The sequence below is a fragment of the Erithacus rubecula genome, assembly GCF_903797595.1.
Source record: "Erithacus rubecula genome assembly, chromosome: 10".
Classification (NCBI taxonomy): Eukaryota; Metazoa; Chordata; class Aves; order Passeriformes; family Muscicapidae; genus Erithacus; species Erithacus rubecula.
In genome coordinates this window covers 12,008,510-12,031,947 of record NC_136662.1, presented here as the reverse complement: position 1 = coordinate 12,031,947, position 23,438 = coordinate 12,008,510, and the positions used below count along the sequence as shown (strand labels likewise).

General features: G+C 41.1%; 1 long non-coding RNA gene across 1 annotated transcript; it reads left to right on the top strand.

Moving 5' to 3' along the window:
* Nucleotides 1-7,525: 7,525 nt before the first annotated feature.
* LOC306805913 lies at nucleotides 7,526-21,182 on the top strand. Its single transcript, XR_013775333.1, has 3 exons — nucleotides 7,526-7,650; nucleotides 17,181-17,266; nucleotides 20,335-21,182. It is a non-coding gene; the product is annotated as an uncharacterized lncRNA (long non-coding RNA).
* Nucleotides 21,183-23,438: the final 2,256 nt, after the last annotated feature.

Genomic DNA, 23,438 nt, shown 5'->3' with positions numbered 1-23,438 from the left:
AGGATATCCAGAAACTGCAAGGTGCTGCCAATCCCCAGAGAGGAGAGTGTACCTTGATTGAAAATCCTGTTGGGATGCAAAAATAAATACTTATTTGTTCATAAGCATTTTCTCCTAAAAACTTTCATCTCTTTAGTGAAGTTCGCAGAGAGCATTTTTCAGAAATGGTCACAATTATAGAGCTTACAGTTCTTACAAGTAAGCATTATTAAGTATCTTTAGCTGTTCATTGGAGACAAGATGGGTACAGCTGGGTAACTAGGGAAAAAGGTTTCCTTATGCTATATAACTCAGTGGGATTACAAAAATCTTGGGCTGGGAGGTAGATGATAAACTCACTGATAATCTCCCTCAGATTTGGCTGGGTAGCTCCCTTTTGGATTTCAGTAAAGTGTCCTTGTTAATGCTGATGTCCCTTTCTTAGAAAAGTAGATTCTATTCCTAAAGCTCATATCAAAATATTTGGTACCCATGGAGCCAACACCATTTTTCAGACCCACCAATTTAATTACCTGGCTAATAGGATTCTCCATCATGGTAAAACATGACAGCAGAGTGTTGCAGGATTTGCTTTCTGTTTTGGGGGGTGAAGATGCTGAGTCTTTGGCCAAGTCTGAGGCTCCCTGACTGTCTCTAAAAATGAAGTTGTACCCTAAAGGCAAACCATATTTTAAATAGGGCCACCAGAAAAAAAAGATATCCTTGAGAGATCATCTAACTATACCAGATACTGTCTTAATGCAAGAAGTCAGAGAAGATGGTCTACTCTTCTTTTCTCTATATTTTCTTTCCTAATATTTCTTTACTATTTTTGTTTTTTAGGACTTAATTTTTAGGACTTAATATAATTTTCTCTTCATCACACAACCACATGAGGCTGTTTCTGAGTGAGAAGGAGGGCTGCCATTTAGCAATGAGCAGATGGGTTTCTGCCAGCTGCTAGCCAGGTGTTTTGCTAGCCAGCAGTACCTCTACAGTGGCAATATGAAGGTACTGTCTTCTGATTCCTGTCCACGTGAGGCCTAAAGTTGAAAAGGACCAAATAACTGTAAGATCCAGAGGAAATACTGCAAATAGTTTTTAAGTCTGAGAGTTTGCACAGATGAGAGTTTTCAGAGCAGACCTCGACTGGCTGCCTGGAGACTATGAGACACCTTGCAGACACCTTGCTCTGTCTCAAAGAAAGGCAGTGCCACACAGTTTTCCATGGAAAAGAGCAGCTGTATGTGGGTGCTCGTGTCTTACAGCAGCAGTATGAGGCACACAGATTGCTGAAGCATCAGATACAGAGGTAGTCTAAAATGCATAGCTATTTGTAAAACAACATAAACCATCATGCATTTGATGGCTTTCCACATCCAGATGGACATTACTTACATGGCCAATCATTAAAGGTAAACCATATGGCCATCTTTTTTTATTGTGAATTTGTCTCATATGTCAGTGTCTAGGATACATTTGGAGTACTTGACTAAAATAGGGGCATAAGTTTGTCCTTTCCACCCTACAAGCATTTTACCAGCCAGTGAGCTCTAGCTGGCTGCAGAGAGGCAGATTCTGTATGTCTTGCACTGGGTCTGTTTTTGTAATTCCACTGTGCTCTCTCCAGACAGTGCCATTAGAGCATGTAAAATTTAATTTCCATCTCATCAGTGTCAGAAGCTGATCAAAGATTGCTCACAAAAAAGTTATTGTGCTACTGGCTGCATCCAGAGCATATGGGCATAGCGTTAGTCACCATAGCTCCACGGCTCCTCCAGCGATTATCATCAAGGGGAAGAGGCATGTTGAATACTTTAAAGGCAGACACACACTTCCCAGTGTGTTTCCTGATAGCAAACACCTCTAGTATGGCAGGGTAAATCAGAAATTGAGCCTTATATAAATCTGTAATGTAAAGAGTTGACCTCATTGTCACCTAAACCGAAGTGCCTGGGGCATGTGTGCTATCAGCCACGTGTGTGTACTTTGTCTGGGGGCAGCCCTCCAGTGAGAGCAAACACAGCTCCTGCCTAGGGCAGCAAGGCTGATAGGGTGGCAGGAAACAGCAGAACTGGGATTTTTCCTCTTCTAATACCAGCTCCTTTTTTCTGCCATCATGTACTGAGGAATGACACATTCCTTACACTCCTCACACCAAGGGGTATTTTCTGTTGGCTAAACAACACAGGGTATGTCATTTTACTTAACCATCTTTGTAATCTCAGATAATGAAGCCACCAGGCACACATTAAAATTAGTATTGCTACCCCAAGTAGACAAGGTTCTGGGTAGACTTCTCCCTTGGCTTTGTTTGGAAAAATGCTCATTGAAGTGCAGAAATGCAGATTATGGGGAATGGCCAGAGCCTTTACAGCATACTCAAATTGTACCATATTGTGGGGAAAGCACACACTGCCTTTCTCCTCAAGGCCCTGGGGGAGACCTTGGCTGTTGTTTTTTTAGATGTACTCTCATCTTGGCTACGACAAGGAATGAAATGCAGTGAGATGCTGTCGATGGCCACCTCAATGAGGCACAGACTAGAAAGGACGACTGGGACCCTGAAAACATGGGGAGGTACCAGCTGGCAGGGAGGAAGAAGAGGTCTGAAAGTCCTGTCACACCCTGTGTTCAGTTTTACCAAGCTTGTTATTGGCAGAGGTTGGTTCTTTTTCTTGGGCAACCAACCTTGGTGTAAGCATGGTTCAAAGCAAAGTCCAAGTCCTTTTTGGAGCCCTCAAGGATTTATAGGCACAAGGACCTCACTTCAAAGTAGCCACTGCTAACTAAAAACAATATGCAGAGGAATTTTCATATCTCATCAGTTCCATGAGGACTGCAGAGATAACAAGAAAACTTGCTGGTTGATACATAGCTTATTTGAAAATCATTTGAGGGTAGTACACAGATGTGCAGATTTTCGTACCTCCTTGTATATCTTCATGTAGATATGCATCAAAAATGATACCTCCTCCTGCCATATCTTGAGTACTGTCTTTTCTCAGGAAATTCAGCTTGATTGGATTTCTTTTTTTTTTGTGGACTCACACAAATCCCATAGACTACCATTTTGTTACTGTTGGTTATAAATCACCATATGTCTATTAGATAAATACATAGTTGTTTTTTCCCTCCCTTGATTGCAAAGAAGTGTGAATATACCACTTCCACTCTGACTCTGACTCTTTTTATGTGATGATGAAGTTGAGAGTTTCCATCCTTCTGTTTTATACCCTCTGAGATGGTGACATGCTTTGAATTATGTTCTTTCTTTCTTTCTTTCTTTACTCCTTCGGATGATCTTTCAACAGCTGCTGTGGTTGCCTCTCTGTCCACACAACAGAAAAATACAATACAGAAACCTTCTACTTTGACATTTCCATCAGGAATTAACTTCCCTGTATGCCTGCCCTTTGCTAACTTCCCACTTGTGTTGAGTTTGCTTCAAAGAGTAAATAGGAAGACATTCCCAGAAGCACAAGCTCTCTTCATGAAATCCACTCTACAAGCTAAAGGTATATTTTGAATCATGCCAGATTGTAGTATTTTTCTATAACAATTAACATTTTTCAATTGCTGCCATAGTAGGTTAAAAATTAGTTACTTGTTTGGGAAGTGTTTAGGTAAGATATGTCCTTAGGAACATATCTTCTAATTTTATTTTTGAAGCAAGATTCTGTGCTGTAAATTGAACCATCCTTCTCTCTATTGCCTTTTTTTTCAGTAGTGATTTTCAGACTCTCTAGGTCTTGCACGTCATTGTAAGAGATTATGTTGACCACAAATGGTATGTGCAGATACAGTCCTTTAGCAAATTAAATATATTTTCTTCGAGAGAATTACCATAGAAAAAGGAGTGTTAGAACAACAAAAAAAAAAAATCCTTCTGTGTATTTTATTTAGAAAGGTGAGACCAAGTGTGGAGTATGTGATGTTCTGGGCATCCTGTGCCTTAAGACCAGATGAGACTCCTCCAAAGCAGAGTTTTGCTTATTCCCATGCAGTGGAGCATCTAAAGCCAGCAGGACAAAGTGAATCAGGTCATAAATGCACAGTTTGGAGGTTATCTTCTTTGAAACAGTAATTACACGACCCAGCACTTGCTAAGAAGCTGCTGTTTGCAAGGCAAATATTTTGTATCAAGCCATTACTGTGTTTGTTACGAGCTGTGGACACATAATAAAAAATGACTACAGTAATATCTTGATGATAGTCCCTACACTGATCAACTGCAAATGATCTGATTAACAGTCAGCTGCTGATTCCCAGTTTAATTAATCCTGATGGGCTATTGATGCGCCGCAACTGTTTGTCCTAATAATGAGGTTTGAAATTAGACTGCGACGAGCCACTTAGACAGCTGCCAAGGAAAATAATCATTTAGGAAAGCGAGCAATGGAGACGGCCGAGGAGGAATGGCTGCTATTTGACAGAAAATTCACATGGCTGTGTCACATGTGTTTTATTTTTACATTTGGAGCACATTAGCTGTACCAGCAGTAAGTGGTGACTGCGAGACACATAACTAGCTTTACAATTAAGAGTGCTACTTCTCATCAGTATGCAAAAGCTAAACATGAAACATGAAGTGTGTTAATAGCAGAATATATGTAGCTACAGACCATTGAACAATTTAGGTCAGTCCTTTGCAATGTTTAATTAGACTAATATATCTGTTTGCAATTAATAACAGATGTGACAAGCTAATGTGTCCATGTACTGACAAATTAACCTTTGCCCATCAGCTGCTCGGATCTGTGAGAAAAGTGCCATGTTTTGCCTCTGTTCAACTGAACCTAAATAAAATTGCAGGATAATTATAAACATAAATGTTAATAGAATGTGCTTTCCATGGGAAGCGGAGACCAAAGGCAAGTATTTCTCAGCCAGGTCATCGTACTGTACTTTGCCACGTGTCAAAACCTGCAAATTATATTTTTCCATTTGTCTCAGTGCAATTAGTGTGTGGTTTGACAGATGCTAGTTCGATAGTCCTCACCGCCAGTAGACCTGGGACATACCAGAAACCCTAAATTAATAGCCAGGATAAGAATGCTTCCATAGCCATTCAATCTTTGGCTTTATTTGCTGTCTGCAAGCAAATGTGCCCTCAATTTGTGACAAGCCTTGCCACTGAAGTGACGTGGCAGACATGTCTGTCAGGACTTGGACTGAGGCCATCAGCATATTCCTGATAAGTAATGGGAACATCTCTCACCCCCTGGGCTGGTGGTCTGTCTTCATTTCCAATATCACTCTCTTTCATTCTCTTTCTGTCTCTCCTGCTCCCACCCCATATATGTATATATATATATATGTTTTTATATATATATATAAAAGTATATATCTCTTTAGATTATAGGCACATTATATATATAATATATATGTATATTATAGGCATCTTTCCCTGCTTTGCATTAAGGTCTGTTAATAAACCCCTGTAATTGGTGGGACTTTTTGAGGTTGTTTGTATATATGAATATAAATGTATATATATGTATGCACATGTGTATATGTGCACACATTCATACACATACACATGTAAAAGTGTGGGTAAATATGTATACACGTTCATGCACTTGTCTATTATTTATAGTAAGGTACTTGTGAATAATAATATGACTTTAAATACCATTAAGTGCTTATTTTCCTCTAAATTTGATCTAAACTGTAACATTTTGATCTTTAAGTTTTCAAAAGTGAGTGGCATGTTTGGCTGTTCCACATCTCCATGCTTACCACTTCTGCAAAATCAGCCTTTTTGGGCACACTGACATTTTGGCTTCCTTAAGTTCTCTCTGTTAATGGCTCTCAAAGACCTGTCTGCTCAATGGCTACTGACCTAGGCAGGCTCAGCACAGCCACTCTTGAAAGTCTTGCTCTGCATTTTTGCATGCATGTTGATTAGGAATTACTAGCTGGCATCCCTGGAGGCTGTCTTTGTGCAGAGATGAAATGAAACCTGTTGTGTGATTCAACATGGCATGTCTGTGGGAGCAACCAAGCCTGGGACCCAAGAGATGAGGCTCTACAGTACTGGGTACTTTGGGGGAACTTTCAGCTCATAGTCTTGGTAGGTATTTTCCACTAATACCAGAAGTTTTGGTCCCACAATCAGGCCCATCTTGGATCATATTTATAGTATGACATCTGAGATTGAATAGTACCAAAATCATCAGCAGCCTAGGACTAGCAACAACATTTGAAGAAAAACCCAAGAAAACAGGGCAGCATTAAAACACAAAGGAGCTATCAATTACATGTGCTACTGCTCCTTTGGACACTTGTTTTGTGCTGCTGGAATATACACATGCAGTGGGTGTATATCAACATCCCTCTCCCAAATAAGTGTCAAGAGGTAAAGCATTATTATCTCTCAGCCATAAAACCACAGTCTCCACTCATTTTCCCTCCTAAAGGTCAGACATTCGCAGCCTGCATGTACTGCCCCTAAAATGAATGCCACACTGTCATCAGCATTCAGCACCACTGCTACAGAATAAAGGGAGCCCAGCCAGCCACATGAGAAAGAGGAGATAAAAAGAAACCAGAAAGCAAAAATAAAATGCCTTAAGTCTGTGCAGCAGACTTTTGCCCTCCCTCAGTAATCAATTGTCCTCCTGGTGTTCGTTCAGTGCACTGAGTGGTTGGCATGTGGGGTGGGCTGTGCAGAGAGCAGCAATCACCCAGCACACAGCACAGCCCCAGCCCCTGTGGTGGGAGCAGCAGTGGGCACCCTGCAGCTCCTCCATGCAAACAGCAAACAAGTGCTGCTCCACAGAACACAGGACTCATCCTCCTAAGCTCTGAGAAACCTTGAGACCTTTGCTCCCTTTCACTCACTATAATGTTTGTTTTACAGTGAAATGTTTCTCTGCAAAAGCTGTCCTTAGCAAGGGGAGTGGAGATGCAGAGCAGCAGGAGCCACGGGGGTGCTCCACATCTTTGGTGGCACCTCGCCCTGCTGTGGTGGGCTCTGTTGATAAACCCATATCACTGATGGAATTTATTCAGAGTGGACCTTGGGCAGGGTTGTAACTGACCATGCTCATCAGTGTTACAGCAGCAAGTCACAGGACATTCCTACATTTTAAGGCCAAATATTGTGTCCCATAAACTGTGTCTTAAATCAAATTTTAAAGTGGAATTGCCACCTGACTTGAAATTCTGAATAGGCATTTTTCAATTCCACCATGGAATGATTTTTTTGTTTTTATTTTTTCCTTCTGATCTGTTAGGAATATTCATCCTTCAAAATAGAAATAAATTTAGAAAGGTATGTGTAGATGCTAAAGAGACAGGGAAAAAAAGCAGTTTAAGTTTTCCCAAGCTACTCAAAGGAAAAAAAAAAGGAAAGAATTAATAACAGAGTTTAGCACCTGGTATTGTGGACAGGAGGAGTGCATGAGGAATGTGATGTTTTGGTGAAAGGATGTTTACAAGAGGTGTTGTCTTCCTTGGACCAATGAGCTTAAATCTATCCTTGGTTCTGCGAACCAGTCTGTAAAAATGTGTCTGCTTTTGCAATAAATGGCTTCTCTGATTCTGGATGAAGCTGTGTTGCTGTACTCCTTCACCACTCCCTAGCCTTACAGCCACAGGTGTAATCTGAATTTGCCAACAGCTTGGAGTGCAGCTTACTTTGACATATCAGCAGTCTGGGAAGAGGTAAGTGATCCAATCCATCACTTGAAGCTCTGATGTGAGGGCAGTACAAGTGAGGGGAGAAGGAAAAGAGTGTGTGCTGAAAAATCCAGCATCACACAAGGGAACAAGCCCTACGACAGAAAATGCTGTCCAAAACTGTTCAGGTTCAGCCTACATGCATGTCCATGGCACAGGCTCTGCCTAAGCAGCAGCCAGAGTTCCAGGCCTTGTTTCCCTGCCTGAGTTTTGCTGTGTGTTTGCTGCAGGACAATGCAGGGCACATTGGTGTCTGTTTCTCTTCCCAGAGCAGCAGAGGGGGAGAGTGGCTCTGTGCTCAGGTACTGGAGAGCACAACCTGCAGGGCACCTGTGCCAGCTACACTATGGGCTTGTCTTTTCAGGTTTGCTTTTAATAATTGTACAACTGCTCATGTGTTTGAAGGAGGGAATAGATTTTGAGATTACTCCTGCCCCCTTTTTGGCCTGTGTATCCTTGGGTGCATGGCAGAAAAGTAGCTGCTGGTACTCAGGGGAAAAAAGAAGTGTAATGGATTGGAAAAGCGTATACTTTACTTTGAAAAGTTCATCCACATGTTTCTGGGTAATTAAAAAAAAAAAAAAAGAAATCTATAAATGCTACATAACTTTTTAATGAATATGGCCTTTAGCTAGGCTGAACTTCCAAAAATGGGCTTGAACTACTACAAGCTATCCTGATAGCTTCCTCTGTGATGAAGCCTGTGTTTGTGTCCTTCCAGGAAACCAGTCACAACTGTATATGAACCTAATAGCAGCAGATATAGATATATCTATATAGATATAGAACCAATAATTTCTAGATGAAGTGTGAGGCTTTGGAGTGGATTTTCCCCTCTCAGCCTGCTTCTGAAAGGCTCCTCACAGAGGAGTGAGTGGTTTATTATGTTGTGTGGGGCTGCTGAGTTGAGGGATGTACCTGAGCCTGTTTCTGCAGGAAGCCAATACAGAAGTTTGGGAAGATGGTCAGTTTAAAGCTGAAGAAAGTTCCTGTCCTTTGGGTCAGCGTGTTCCTCCACACCAAAGCTGCCCACAGAGGTGCCAAAGGTGGATGCTGTGTGCAGGATCCCAGCACGATGCCCAGCCCACCTGCTGAACACTGGGCACTCTTTTCTGAGTATTTAGGTAGCAAAAAGGAAATGAATGAAAATCTGATATTCAGCATATATGCAGGCATAACAGATACAGTGGAATTAACTCTTTGACTGTCCTTCTTGCTGTTTTACTTTAAAACGTGAGGCTTTTTATTATTTCTTCATGTGCACATCAACTTCTGTGTCTTTCATTGCAAGAATTGCTTCATTTCTCTGTAGAGCTACAATCAAAGGATACATGTATGAGGGGCCTAATAATTTTCAGAGATTTTTATTTCAAGCCATTAAAGCTGAAATACATTACTCCCTTTCCAAAGCTTTCAGAAAATAAGCAGATGAAAGCTCTGGGCTTTCTGTTGTTCTTGTTCTTCCACTTGTACAAATAACACATAATAACACCTGCAATCAAAAACTGGGGGTTTTGCCCTTCATATCCCAAAACAGTATAAATTGGTGTGGTTCAGATCAGCTATTAAAAATTCCTCTCTACCTTTGCCTCAATTTATAGCAAAGCAATATGGCTTTGGTAGACTGGTGTTATGAATACATGGTATTACTGTATAACCTATCATATGAAATTAGATTCTCTATCAAAAACAAAAGTTTTAGCAGGATGAAATTATGATTCTGTGAGCAGGTCTCCCGCTCTGGCATCAACATTGATGCAAAATTGATGAAACTTCCAAGTGAAATTGCATTGTTTGATCTTCACAGTCCTGGAATAACATAGCCTAAAGCTACAGTTTCTGTAAACTTACTTTGCACAAACGACTTAGCCAGTACTGATGTATTGACATAGTGTGCCCATGAATGACATTAGGGCTACTTAGAAAAGAGACAAAATAACAGCAAAAGAATGCAGCAATTGGTTCTGAAATTACCTTTTTCCAGTGAACCTCTCTGAAAAATTACCTTTTTCTGCTGAGTCTCACTCAAAAATTACCTTTTCCAACTGAAGCTCTCTGAAAGTGCCTTGATGTTAAGCAATATAGTTTTTAGTTGAAAATGTCACAAGGCCATGAAAAGAAATTGATAGAAAATTTCAGGGTTCCTTGTTGATATTTGAAGCAGCCTGTGGATTTTTGTTCTTTAACACAGATCTTCTCTGCTGTGCTACCACTTTGATTTCTGCATTGCCCAAACCAGCATGTTTCTAGGCTTAATGGCTTCACCGAGAGGAATGTGAAGGTGATTTAGTTATTTCAGTGGAGGTGATGTTACCAGGAGAAAATTGGTAAACAGATGTCTTCTGAGCCCTCTCCAGTTGCATACAATGTTGGTTTGTTTTTAATCATGAATTAGAATAAATAATCTCTCAATGCCTTTCTTTTTAATGCATCTATAAATGCAATACTACTCTGATTATCTGAAGTACTAAGGTGAAGGTGTTCAGATATTTGTCTACATATGTGGCTGGCAGGGAACAGTGATCCAGAGCTCGTGGAAATCAATGGAAGGACTCCCACAGCATCAGCAGGCTTTAGTTCCAACCTGTAGCTGGAAGTTAAGAGACCAGGTGACTGTCAGCAGGAATTTAGAGTGGAGGATTGCACAGGCAGGGATCAGGTTTTTCTGTACTTGATAAGACTCAAGCCTCAGGCTGTTCATGCAGGTGGATCTAACACCTGTGCACAGCCTTGGTGAGCTGTGGCAGGCAAAAGAAGCAGTGTATTAGCAAAACTGGGAGCCAGGAGACACCAAGATTAAAGGTTTGGGCACCTGAATAAGATACCAAGAGACAGCTAGGGGATAATTTTGCAGTGCAGTGGCAGTAATTGCATGTGTACAAGTTCTTACTGTGGTATATGCAAGGTGAACTTCCTCTGAGGAGTGAGGTTTGCATTTACTTTGCATTGCTGAGGGTTTGAGTGTGGATGCAGGCAATTATTGCAGAAGACCTGGTTTTCTGCTAGCTCCCACCCTTGTAATGAGTTCACATGCTCATGGCATGGGGGGGAATTCATCTCACTTGCAACACTTGGTCTAAAACAGCAATTAAAGTTCTGTTAATAGTCAGTGGAGACAGAGAGACCCTGTCAAGTTCCTCCCACTTGTTGGGATGGAATTTCCATCCTTTCTGATCACAGGTCTTCAGGAAGCTGCTGCCTTGCTCTATCACAAGCACAGTCCTTCACAGAGGTGGCTCTGCAGTACCCAGCTCTGTGTTTAACCTGCAACCCACTTGGGAGATGCAGCACTGAACCTGCTGTGCACTCCCCTCGCCTCTTCCCAGCAGCCTGTGTCGAGTTCCTGAAGGAACTGCCTTGAGGCAGCTCCCTCTTCCTGCTGAGACTGGAGGGACATCACACCATGACTGGATGGGCAGTTCCACCACAAAGATGTGGGAAGAAGGGCTGGCTGCAGGGGTACTCTGGGCTGATTTGAACCAGCTGTAGATAGGGGATTACCTATGAAACTTAGTGCAGGTACAACAGCTTCTGGAGACAGGGACCAGTGACCTACCCAATAAAAAGGGAGAAATGCAATCTTGGGCTCTGCAGCTCCCCAAAGGACAATGTTCCCAGCTGGATTTCACGGGAGGAAAATTGTGCACAAGTTGTGATTTTAAACATGAATTGTTTAAAATAGACAAATGGTGACTAGATAAATTAATTAAACACAAATGTATTAGATAATATTAAGAAGATTAGTTACGAATTCTTTTTGGTTGTGTGTTGTGCTACAAAGGAACAAGAACAATGCATTTAAGAGAGGATACTTTAGCATCAGCTATTGTTGGTCGATGAACACTGTAAGACCATCTTTGAAGTTTATATTTAATTAATATATTGAGCAGATTTAACCAGATAAAAGCCTACAGGAGGAACAAAATGCTCCTCTTAGAAATGTGCATCTTGTGTAAGTATTTGAGGCACTGTGGAATATGTTTAATACAAGTTATGGCATTTCAAACTGAGGCCCCTGAATTCAGGGCAAACATAAGATTTACCAGAACCCCCCAAAAATGTGAAAAACTCACGGCTTCCCTTGGAAAATCTATCCAATACCTTCATTAATGTCATGTATATTGACTTAGATCATCAGTCAATGTTTTGTGCCTGTGGGTCTGACATTGTTACCAGGATTGTAACTACAGCTGCCTGGAAATGGACAGTTATGCACTGTGAAAGCATTTGAGGTTTCAGAATTTGTTATCAATATCTGTAACTGCAGAGGAATGAACCCTCTGTGTTAATTGCATTAACTGGAGTTTAATGAAATTGATGGAGCCATCCTTACACATTTTGGGCTGGATGTATGTGCCTTGCCAGAGGTGAAGCAGTGCTGTGGTCCAGCATGTGCCTGAGTAGGTGTGTGCTGGCTCTGAGTGCCAGCTGGGTGATGGTAGAAAGGTCACAAAGCATTTTTGCATAGTTTTGGAACTGGTTTCTGCCTTTGTCAGTCCTCCCTCAGCTCATGGAAGGCTTAGGGGGGTTTTCCAGCAGGAGTGGAAAAAAGGATGCAAATGTAAGTATTTCTATTCACAGTACAACAGTAATTTATGGTATGAATACACAGTAAAAACATTTAGCATGGGGCAAATCTTTTTGGTAGAGGATGCTAATTTTTATTAAAATCCTATTTTCTTGTGCCAGTCCAAGTTTTTCTGGGTTCAAACAGTTTGCCAGTACTAATATGGGCAAAAAGGGTGCACCTTTCTACCTGTGACTCAGGCAAGGACTCTATGAAGCCCTTCAACCCACAGACAGCAGTGAAGGTCCTCGAGGGTGATGCCAGCACTGGAGGGGCAGGTACCTGTGCAGGAGTGAGTGCTCTGCAGGGCAGGGTGCACTGACAGCCAGGGTGTAGCAGATAGAGGTTCACAAGCAAATCCTGCAGATGACAGCCTCTGCACAGTGTTAGTGCCTGGGAAGCCACATTTTGTCTTTTCCAAGCCCATCTGCTTCTTCCTGTCACTAACACCCTTCAGTAGTTCCCTCTTCAGGTTGTGGCATAATAGCACACTGAGGTGTAAGTCTTTACTAGGCCAGAAGGGTGATTTCTATTAAAATCTTTTATAAAGTAAAATTATGTAGCTACACCCCATACCAGGCATGCCAGCAAATGCCCTACAGTTTTTCTGAAGGAAAGAGTACTCTGAATCTTTTCATTTAAAAGACATTGGAATGTGTCTTTTCCCAAATCAGCACCCATTTCAAAGGAGTCAGCTCTGGATCCCACAGCCCAGCCAGGTCTACTTCAGGGTCTGCCTCTGCTAAGCTCAGTTTTGGGGCTGCATGTGGCCAACATGTCCCAGCAACCCTCAGAGGAAAGCTGCTCTGTTCAAGGAACTGTCTGTTTGTTAATCAGGAGATACAGGCCAGCTCTTTTAGCAGTAATTATCATGGTGCACTCGGGTATCCTGGCACAGAGAGATGAGATTTTTACACTCAGCTACATTTTATGCTGAAACAAATCCATCACAACCTTTGGAATTTTAATCGTTGCTACCTCATTAACCTGCTAATGGACACAGAATCACAGAATAATCTGGGCTGGAAGGAACCCAGAAGGACCATCAAGTCCAGCCCTTGTGAATGGCCCATAGGGGTATCAAACCTGTGACCTTGGCATTATTGGCACCAGGCTCTGACCAACAGGGCTCTTCTGTCTACAGCTGCACAAAAATCAAAGGGAGAAGTGTGATTCTGTAGATTGTGGAAATCCATTTGTAAGAAATGGGAGCTCTTTTCAGGAACAGAATTTTGAGCAAACCTGAATGCCAAGGGATAAGCTTGCTTTTATTTTATAAAGATAGGCTGGGACTGAAACACCTTGAATATCTAAACCTCAGAGTGACTAGAAGCTGGAGATAAACAAGAAATGTAGGCAAGAGCAGTGGAGGTCCCTCTTGAAGAATAGATTAGGTAAGTACTCCTGTTTGAAATTTCTACAGGGTTACATGGATAGGAAAGCTATGATATTTCCTTTCCCATTATAATTTTATGTTCCTTAAAAATGAATACCTGAAGTATAGACTATAAAAGCAGGACTGAAGTCAGGTAGGATACTATCAAAGTGCAGTGGAACATACATTAGTGGTGGAACTTGCTTTCCATAAAGAGCTCAGTAAAATAACAGCTCTTCAAACAAATCTCCTAAAGAAAATGCTCAGGTTAAATTTCAAATCCCCTAATGATCTTTTTTTTTTTAACATCACATATGTTTTTAGTGTTCTTTCAAGTGTTCCTACCCTAATGAGATTCCCAGCATATCTCACGCCTTCATCCCTGGTTATTTTGGGGGCTGTGTTTGTGCCTGGGCAGAGGAGACACCTGTTTGCATTTTTGGCAGCTCACCTGTGCATCCCAGCTCCCACTGCCTTGTTTGTGAGGAGGAGGAGAGGGTGCAGTGGATGCAGCCCAGCAGGTGCCAAGGTTTGATCCCTGAGCTGAGCCACATCCCGGGGCCATCCCACTCAGAAATCCTCTTCCATTGTGGTGTTCCCTAACTTCAACAAACACATAGATTTTTTTCAAATGTTTAGACCAGGGGAAGCAAGGGAAGCATTTATCAATATTTTTAAAAATCCATTTAAATTAAGGAAATAAAATCTGAAACACTGCACTTCTTTCCAGTGCCCCTTAAGGAGGGTCCCAAGGAGACAGATGTAGCTCACTTGCCAGAAATATGGGACTGGAACTGGGGAAATGAGCAAGTTGATATAACACAAACACACTTGGAGAAAAAATAAAGAATAGTCACCTGGAGCCAATTGCCATGGACCTGTTTCATGTGCTGGAAAACCTCTGACAATACATAGCTGGCTGAAAAAAATCAGACTTGATAGCAAAAAATATGCAGCTAGTATTTATGTCTTGCTCCTTTAGCAAAATTAAAAAAAAAAAAAAAAAGGAAGTATGAGTTATTTTGTGATCATTTATATACTACAGGGAATATGAAATTCACTTGATTAAAAACTAGCTGAAAGAATATACCTGTTAAAAAATCCCAGCAGATTAGTTTATATAAGGTTTATATTAATTTATATAAGGGATTAAGGATATCTCCAATGTCATTCACCTTTTTTTTTTGGTGTGTAACCTTGAATATTCCTGCCTTAGCCAAGGGCAGTGACATCCAGTAGTGAGGGCAAAAATGAACAGCCACAACTTTTTTTTTCTCCCATATCTAAATTTACCTGATAAGTAGCTGAAAACATGGTTCTCCTCTGTGACCACCCTCAGGCTGCTGAGCACTTGACAAAATGCCACCCAGCCCTTCACCCAGCCAGCAAGGAACCAGCAGCATTCTATTGGAATTTATTTTGGTGGGATTATGATTGTTGTTGTTGTTTTTGTTGTTATTGAAATTTTTGGGCTTGTTGCTATTAACTTGATTTACCAATATCCCAAAGGAGACGAAAATGCAGTTTAAAACCTTGAATACAGCAGCAGAGCCAAAACTGCTGCAAACAGAGCTGAATCCTGGGCTGCTACAGAGGGTGAGAAAGGGAAAAAGCTCGAGTCATTCATGTTAGGAGGGGTCAATGACATTGGCTGTTATTCTTATCTATACTGTGTGAAAACCTCCCTCATTTAACCAACAATGTTCCCCTCTGTGGAGCACAGAGATGTAAAGCAAGTGGCTCTGTCAGGGCCAGGGGTTACCCTGCTCCCCTGAAAGTGTGAACCTGGAACAGACCAGGACAAACCCTTCTGGAGAGCCACCACAGGGTGGGCTTGGGAAGCAGCAGATCTGCTTTCTGCTGCTCTGCTGGCTCCCCAGAGACAGAAAATGCTGGATTTGAAAATGTCACTGAGGAAAAGGGAGAACCGGGAGGAGGAAGCCTATGGAGCAACTCAGACCCTCTGGATTAGAGGGGCTCACGAGGTGTAACAGCCCCACAAGGTTCACCATGAATCTCTCAGTGAATTACCATGTTGGTATGGATGCATTGATGGCTGATGTTCTTTGAGTTAAGTAGCAGAATAAACATGAATTTGTACTCTTAAACCCCCTCCTGCTGTGTTTAATGAATTTTTAGTTCAGGATGTACATAAATAATCAGGCAAGTCAAATAACAGGAATTACATTTTACAATGAAAATAATTAAACCTAAAGTATATATTTAGTCTCTGTTATACAAAGAAATGTAAATAACCTCTGCCAAAAAGTGCAGAAGTACACTTACCGAGCTTTAACTATCACACACACTGATGAATGAGAGGCTTATACAAATATTGTATTTTTTTATTATAATGTATCTTTTATTACAATGTGGAAAACATACAGACAGATGTATCATGAGTAATTATAATTTCTGAAAGCTACTGGAAAATAGCATCAATTCCTGAATTCAACAACTACTTTTTAAATTTAATTTTAATTTAATTTTAATAGAATTGAAATTATAAATTATAATTTCAATTAAGTTCATTAGTTATTAACTAAAAGTAGTTTATTAGAAAAACATCATTAAAATGTGTGGTGTGGAGCAGAATATTCTTCGAACTGGGACATGAAGCAATAATGAAATAGCACTGAATCACATTTATTATTGCTCTTCTGAAAACTGGGAAAATTTTCTGTGGCTGAGACTTGATACCCTATTATGCCAGCTTGAGTTTTGCTTTGTGTTGGTTTGCTGAGGTTTTTTTTTTTATGAGCATACTGTTATTTCATATTCTTTTTTTCATTCCTCTGTTTAGAAAGAAAAAAGTGAACAAGCGAAGCAGAACCTTTGGTAGACTGATCTGTGACACCCCATAATCTTTTGATACTGCCTTGATTTCTAATTGTGTTTTTCACATTTTTAGCAAAAGAAATATGAAAAAACCAGAAGTGTAACCTATATTATTATACTTTAATGTGATGTTCTACTTTTCTGTTTGTAGTTCTTGAAGTTTTTGTCTTACTTCATTAAACATTTAATAAATCACTGCCAGTTTTGTGACAGATTTTAACCATAACACAAACAGCAGGAGGTGTAAACTCAGTTCAGTTCGTATAGGCATATAATATCCGTGTCGACATCATCATCCCCTCAAGGCATATTGGCAAAACGGCCAATGGAAGCTAAGCTTTTTCCGACAAAGCTTCGAAAATAAAGTTTTCTTCTTTTATCTTACTACAAATCAATTGGAGCCCTTACAGCAAAATCCTATAAAATAACTTCAAACACCGCTTCTTAGTCTAAAAATTTGTATTATGGCTAAAACTCTTTGAAGTTTTATGACTGAAGTTTGGAGAAAAATGATTTAAGTGCTATCTGCTAGACATCAGAGTGTCAAAATTTCTCTCAGTTTTCTTGACACATAAACTGCTACCTACTGTATGTTTTCTAGAGGTTTTTTCTTTCATTTAACCACCTAACCCAGCTTGCTTGATAAAAGTTACTTAACTGTCGTTTATCCCATTGAATTAATACCCTTTTAAGCTTTGGCTTAAAATAACTGATTACTTTATTTTTGATTTCCAGAGTCTTTGACAACACAGGTGGCAAGGAGGTGGGGAAACGAGCTTCTTTGCAAGGGTCATATTGATTTTTTAATAGAAAAGAAACAGGTAAGATACCCAAAACAACACATTTGCAAAATGCACAACTGAGTCCTTGCTTTGAGGCAAATGCTGGAATAAGGTCTATTGCACTAAGCTGTTCCTCAAAGGGGAGAAAAATTCCTCCTGTAGGAAAAGCTGTAGGGTGGGTGGCTCATAGGACTCCCAGAAATGCTGGCAGTAAATAAGGCATCATGCTGCTCCTTTTGAAACGTGTCAATGAAAGAGAGCCCCCCACATGCTGCAGCACAAGTGGGCAATGGTTAAATGGTTAAATCCTTCTTGTTCATCCTGAGGTACCTAAGGCCTGAGGAGACCAGGAGCAGGCTGCATCCTGTCCAGCTGCCCTCGGTCTTTTCTCTCAGCCAGAATTTGGTCCTTTTCATCCAGGCCCCATCAGAGCCAGCACAAACATGCTGGTCTGTGTACACCACCATGGAATGTCATTTGGAACAGCTTTATTTGGTTAAAATTTCCAGAGTGTAGAGACGTGAGGAAGAACTTTGAAACTGAGGGCACAAAAATAAAACTTTGATCTAAAGCATACCTTTTGTTTCATTTTTAAAAATCAGAAAATAATGTCAAAATTCTCCATTGAAGGAAAGTGATGTTGCATTGGCAGAGTTGCATCAAAGTGACATGTCAAAATTCAGTAAGATGGTTACCACAGAAGGAGCATGACATCTTCTACAGAGAACAACGGCAACAAAATATTAAAAAAAACCCAAACCAACAATTGTGTCATTCTGCCTACTACAACCTTGTAAAACTTTATTTACCCAACCTGTTTTGATGGGCAGGCAAAATACAATAATTTGAAGGAAGAAGGAGGAAAAGGGAAGGGGTCCATTATCATCACCTTGGAAAAGGACGGATGAATAGATTTTGTGCCTGGGCTGGTAAATTCATAGTACATTTTCATGTGACTGGAATAATACTATAAAGTGACTTAAATATAAATGCCATTTAAGAACTGGTCCATAGTGAATAGTTATAATGATGGCATGCAAAAGAACTTCCTCAACAGAGCCTGCTTTTGCTGCTAATTTGCTGAAGTAGATCTGCTGTCTTCACTTCTCTGTTGCTCTCGATATAGCTCAAGGCTTGCTGGGGGCTCACCCATCGTGTGCTGGCTCATAACAAGTAAAGAGGGAGCTCGAGTGTCGCCTACAAGACACTGAAATAGGTCTGAAGTGTTGCAGGAAACCATCAAGTCTTTAGAATGGGTGAACTGGAAAAAGATCTTGCCAAGGAAAACCTTGCACAAAATCAGCTGGCGTGTTCTCCCGAGCAGCCATGGGGAGCACTGTGAGCAGGGGGAGCAGACCTGCTCATGGGCAGGGCAACACAGAGCACTAGGGACAAAGCCCTCTGGAAGGTCACATCATGCTTGATAGGTTTTTACTGTTAAACAGTTGCAAATTGCCATTAATGCTCCAATAGAACATAGATACACAAGACTTTTCCCTTCTGTCACGAGGCATTAGGTCAAAAGACTGAATAATAATAGCAATATTAGTCCCACCAGAGAGCTGGGCTGACACAGGCTGCATGGACACGTGGGCACATTTTGGCACTTCAGGTAGTGCCATGATCTGACTTTCCATCTCTCCCATGTCACACAACACAGGGCATTGAGCATGCCCTGGCTCTAGGAAGCAGCTCTGAAAATGTGCTTAGCCTTCCATGATCTTTTCACCTGGCCTCTTATGACACAGTAGGTAAAGGAAGCTGCAACATAAGAAAATAGCTGGGTGGGTATTAAATCCCCAAACAGTTTAACACACCCTTCCTACACTGATTCTCCACTAAAAACCACCAGGCTGCAATGCAGATGATAAAGCTCCATCTGACAACAAAATCCTGACTTCACACTACCAGTCACATCGATCAACATCTGAACTAATGTCAGAGTCTTCTCTTACTAATGAGCTGCTGCACTGAGATGCAGCTTTGCTATCAGTCAGATACCTGTAATGAGGTAGAATGAATGGCAAGACCCCTCTTCAGACGCTTTCTCTCATCTAGCCACAGAGGGGCTTCGTTGTTCACTTATTTTTGGTACAGACAAAGACTTTCTTCCTGAAGGTCTCTACCAGCATCACACAGTTACTCTAGCACCTATTTTATAGATTAGCTGCAGCTGTTTGGAAAATTTCTACCAGGAATTAAATTTTTTACCCCCTTCTAATCATTTGCAGTCCCAGTGCTTCCATATAAGGGCTGTGGTCCCAGTGCTTGCATATAATGAGATGTATACTTCAAATGAAAGTACCTTGCCATGTTCCCAAGTTGGACATGTTAATATAGCACTCTGCTTTCCTTAGATTATCTGGCTACAATGCACATTTGTCCAGCTGTTCATGCTTTGATTTTAAGCCATAGCTACCATGCAGTGGTGTATCCTATTTACCCATCCCTTAGTACCTCAGCAGGGATGTGCTCCAAATACATAGGTTTCCACTAATAGAACAAAGCCATAGCAATGATTTCTTTAATTTTCTTTGTCTGTCATGCTACTGCTGAACGGTCTCAACTGAAGTTACTGTCAGACCCAGAGGTTCTGCCCAAATCTGATCTAAGGCAATTTGCTAGGATTGTAATTAACAGCTGCAGTGATTGAAGAAGCACCCTAAAACTTTAATAGAGAAATACTAAATGAACAGCAAGGAAAGCTCCAGCATTTGTTACAATCACTCTCTTTAGGTACTAAATTAAGTGCAGGGTGTTTTTCTGCACTGGGGTTAAGTCTCAGCACAAACCAGGTAGCTATTATTTGTTACTCCTATGAAAACAGTCATTACAGAAAGGCTGGGCTGGGGTTTGTGTTGCAAACCGAGGTTGTGACTTGTATCTTTCTCATCTTCCCAAATATTTCAGTCAGGTTTGTTTTTTCTTTGTCTTAAGCCAACATCTTATGTCTCTCAGTGGCAGGTCTCAGCATGCAATTATTTATGCACGTCTCATTCCATGCCACATAAAAAGGGTTATCAAGTTTTTATCCTTAAGACTAATGAGCTGTTGGTTAACACTTTTGAGACAATTAACCAGAGATATCACTTCTCATCCTCTGACAGAGACATTGTTGCATTCAAATTTCTCCAGAGGGCAGGACACTGTTCTGGAGTTGAGCCCCTGCTTGGGGCTTGCAGGTGACAGGCAATGAGAAGCCACGAGTGACCCCTGCACCAGAGCCCTGTGTGATGGTTTATGTGCCCTCTGACATCAGCTGGTGACATTTAGGGGCAGATAGGTTGGTGGCACTCAGCAGAAGTGTTTGCATTTGTTCTGCCACACATGCAGCCCCTCTCAGAGCAGCTATCAGAGCATGGCAGGTTTCCACACGCCAAGCACCTCTCCTGCTGCCTGCAAGGGACCCAGCCAGGACTTCTCAGCACCCTGTCAGTGCCTGGATGCTGCATCAGTCCCTCAGGGCCAGTGGCATCTGGCTCAGGCTAAAGCCACCCTTCAGGCTCCTCTGACTGCTGCCAGGGGACCAATAAAGCAGCCAAGATCAAGGCAGAGCAAATCACCTTCAACAGTGGTTTTAACCATTATCTTCAAATAAAGACAAACAGGAAAATTGGTGAGGGTGTGATGAAGTCTCTCAGGGTGTGTCTGCTGTGAAGACGCAGAGATTTCTATTTTCATGCTCAAGCAGCTACAGGGAAGTAACTTGTAATGTACAGAGTTTTATTCTGCCTTTAAAACACGTGCCTTCAAAGTATATATTTTATTTTCTGAACAACTGAGATTTCTTGTGACATAACAATTTTTTTGTGAAAACACTAATTCTTCACATGCATCTCATTGAAAATATTTTTCCTTATTTTCAGGATTAGTATTTCACTTGAAGTTTATTTGGTATTAATAGAAAGGGAGGGTCTCATTTTTCTTTTCAAGCACGTCCCTGTCAAAAGACCATTTTTTGTCACAGGGGCAGAGGGGCTGCCTGCTCTCCTTCCCTGCTGGAAGTGGCAGGGCCCAGCACAGGCTGGCTGGCAGCAGCCCAGGCACATCTGCAATGGGACACAGCCACCACAGCACCACTTCACCATGGTGCAAGCCTAAGGAGCTCCAGTCTGCAGCCTGGAACAAGCATCCCACCAAGAGAGCAAGGGTAAGCCCCTAGCAGCAAACACAGCCTTGGTGCCTCAGCAGACAGAGTCAAAGCCGTGGTTCACCCTCCTTGATGCGCATCCTGCTCACAGGTTTTTGCTGGTAGAAGTTTGCATAATCCTGGGCTGTACCTGACAGAGGGATTCTGCTACCTGGACTGTGGCTGCCATTCCCTAATAGCACAGAAAAGCACTGGTGGGAAAATATAGTGAGTCTAAAGATATTGTAAATAAAATAAATCCATGAGGCTAGAGGGAGGTGATGTTCCATCTGAGACTCATATGCAAATTCTGAAATATTAAAAGCACCCTGGTGAAGGCATTGCTAATTAAAAGGATAAAATGTGCACGCATAGAGAACAGATTATTTAAAATATAAATTATTTCTTATTAAGATAATAGTGTCTAAATAAATGTTGAAAGAGCTGGATAGTAGTTTACACTGTAAAATGATCTGTTGAATATGTTCCTGTTAACATCAATACAGCTATTGACAAGCAGGTCTAATTTTGCTTTACTTTAAGAGAACAGACAATAGCAAGTTTTACTAGTGCTATCTTATTTTACAAGCATTAATGAACAATTAACCAACACTAGCACTCTTTCCATCTGTAATCCTGTAGTAGGATCACTAATCTCCACCACTAGCAGCTAATGATGAAGGTCTCTTAAGCTTTACTTCTTATCTCAGCCAGTTCTTAATACTCACATAAGTATGCTTTCTGAGCAGGGCGGCCCCCTATTGCTCTGCGACTTGAATACAAAAGACTGGTGAAATTTTTGAAGGGTTTTCTGTTCAATAACACTTCTATACTTATGTTTGCCTTCCTACAACAACAAACACAAGTGATCAGCAGAGGACTAGCAAGGTCACTAAGGGCTCTGTGTTTCCATACTTGTTCTAATACTTATAAGAATGTATTCATGCCCTATTATATATATTCCCTGGCTGCTCAGGCAGAAGCTCTAAACTAAACTACACTGAAATGGAATAAAAGGGAAAAACCAGAAGACTAAAACAGTGTTTACTTCAAGAACAAGTCTGCTGTTTGTATCGAACAAAAGGAAACTGGAAAGTGGCTGCCATTAAAAATACATGCAAGATAAACTGAAATTTTTATAGTACACAGTACACATGACATTTTGTAACTTCTCTTTCAGTGTTCTTGTGTATACCATACACACTAGATCTGTGTACTGGGATGGCAGGGGAATTCACCATTCTGTTAGGCTTTTCTGGAATAGCTAAGCCAAGTAAAGCAGCAACAATTTTCCAGACAGGAAAGGGAGAGCACAGTGAGTTCTGTTCCAATCCTCATCAGGAGATGGTTCCCCATAGTCAGGGCAGTCACCCCAATTGTGCAATTAAAAATGAGATACACAGTTCTTCATCTCCTTCATATTTTACTTTCAAGAAAGAGGGATGAGCCGAAGTAAGAGGAATAAATTTTCTCTAGTGTATTTTATTTATTCCATGCACAATGACTGAACACACTGGACCCAATCCAAGCAGAACTCGGGACAATTCAGGGGTTGTTTTCTGGCCTACATGAAAGCCTTGACAGAGCTACTCCAATTGGGCCCAAAACATCCACTGTGGATGCTGAGATTGTTGGAGATGAGTAGCAAAAGACTGGTTCCCATCAGGGAGGTGATCCAGTCTCATTAAAAGCTCACCCTGACCCTGTTTGCATTAAGCTGTGGGGCTGATAAATGAGAACCAAGTTGCCTCATTGTGCTTGAAGCTGGAGGTACATTATCAAATTGCAACAGATTACCAGGATCTGAGAACAAACATATCTCCAAGCCATTCCCAGAGATGTTTTAGCAATAACTAACAGCATGAGGTATTGCTGAAGAAATGTGCTTTATAAGCAGCAAAAAATTGAGAATTAACATTTCTAATGCAATCAAAAGCTGCCTTCTTGCATGCTCTATTCCAAGGTATATTCTACTCTAAGGCATAAAAGAAGCTGAACTCACCTGGCACCCGTGGCTAAGAGATAACTTGGGAAAAATTCCTACTGAGTGTCACAAACACTAACTGGCCCCTACCTAGATAC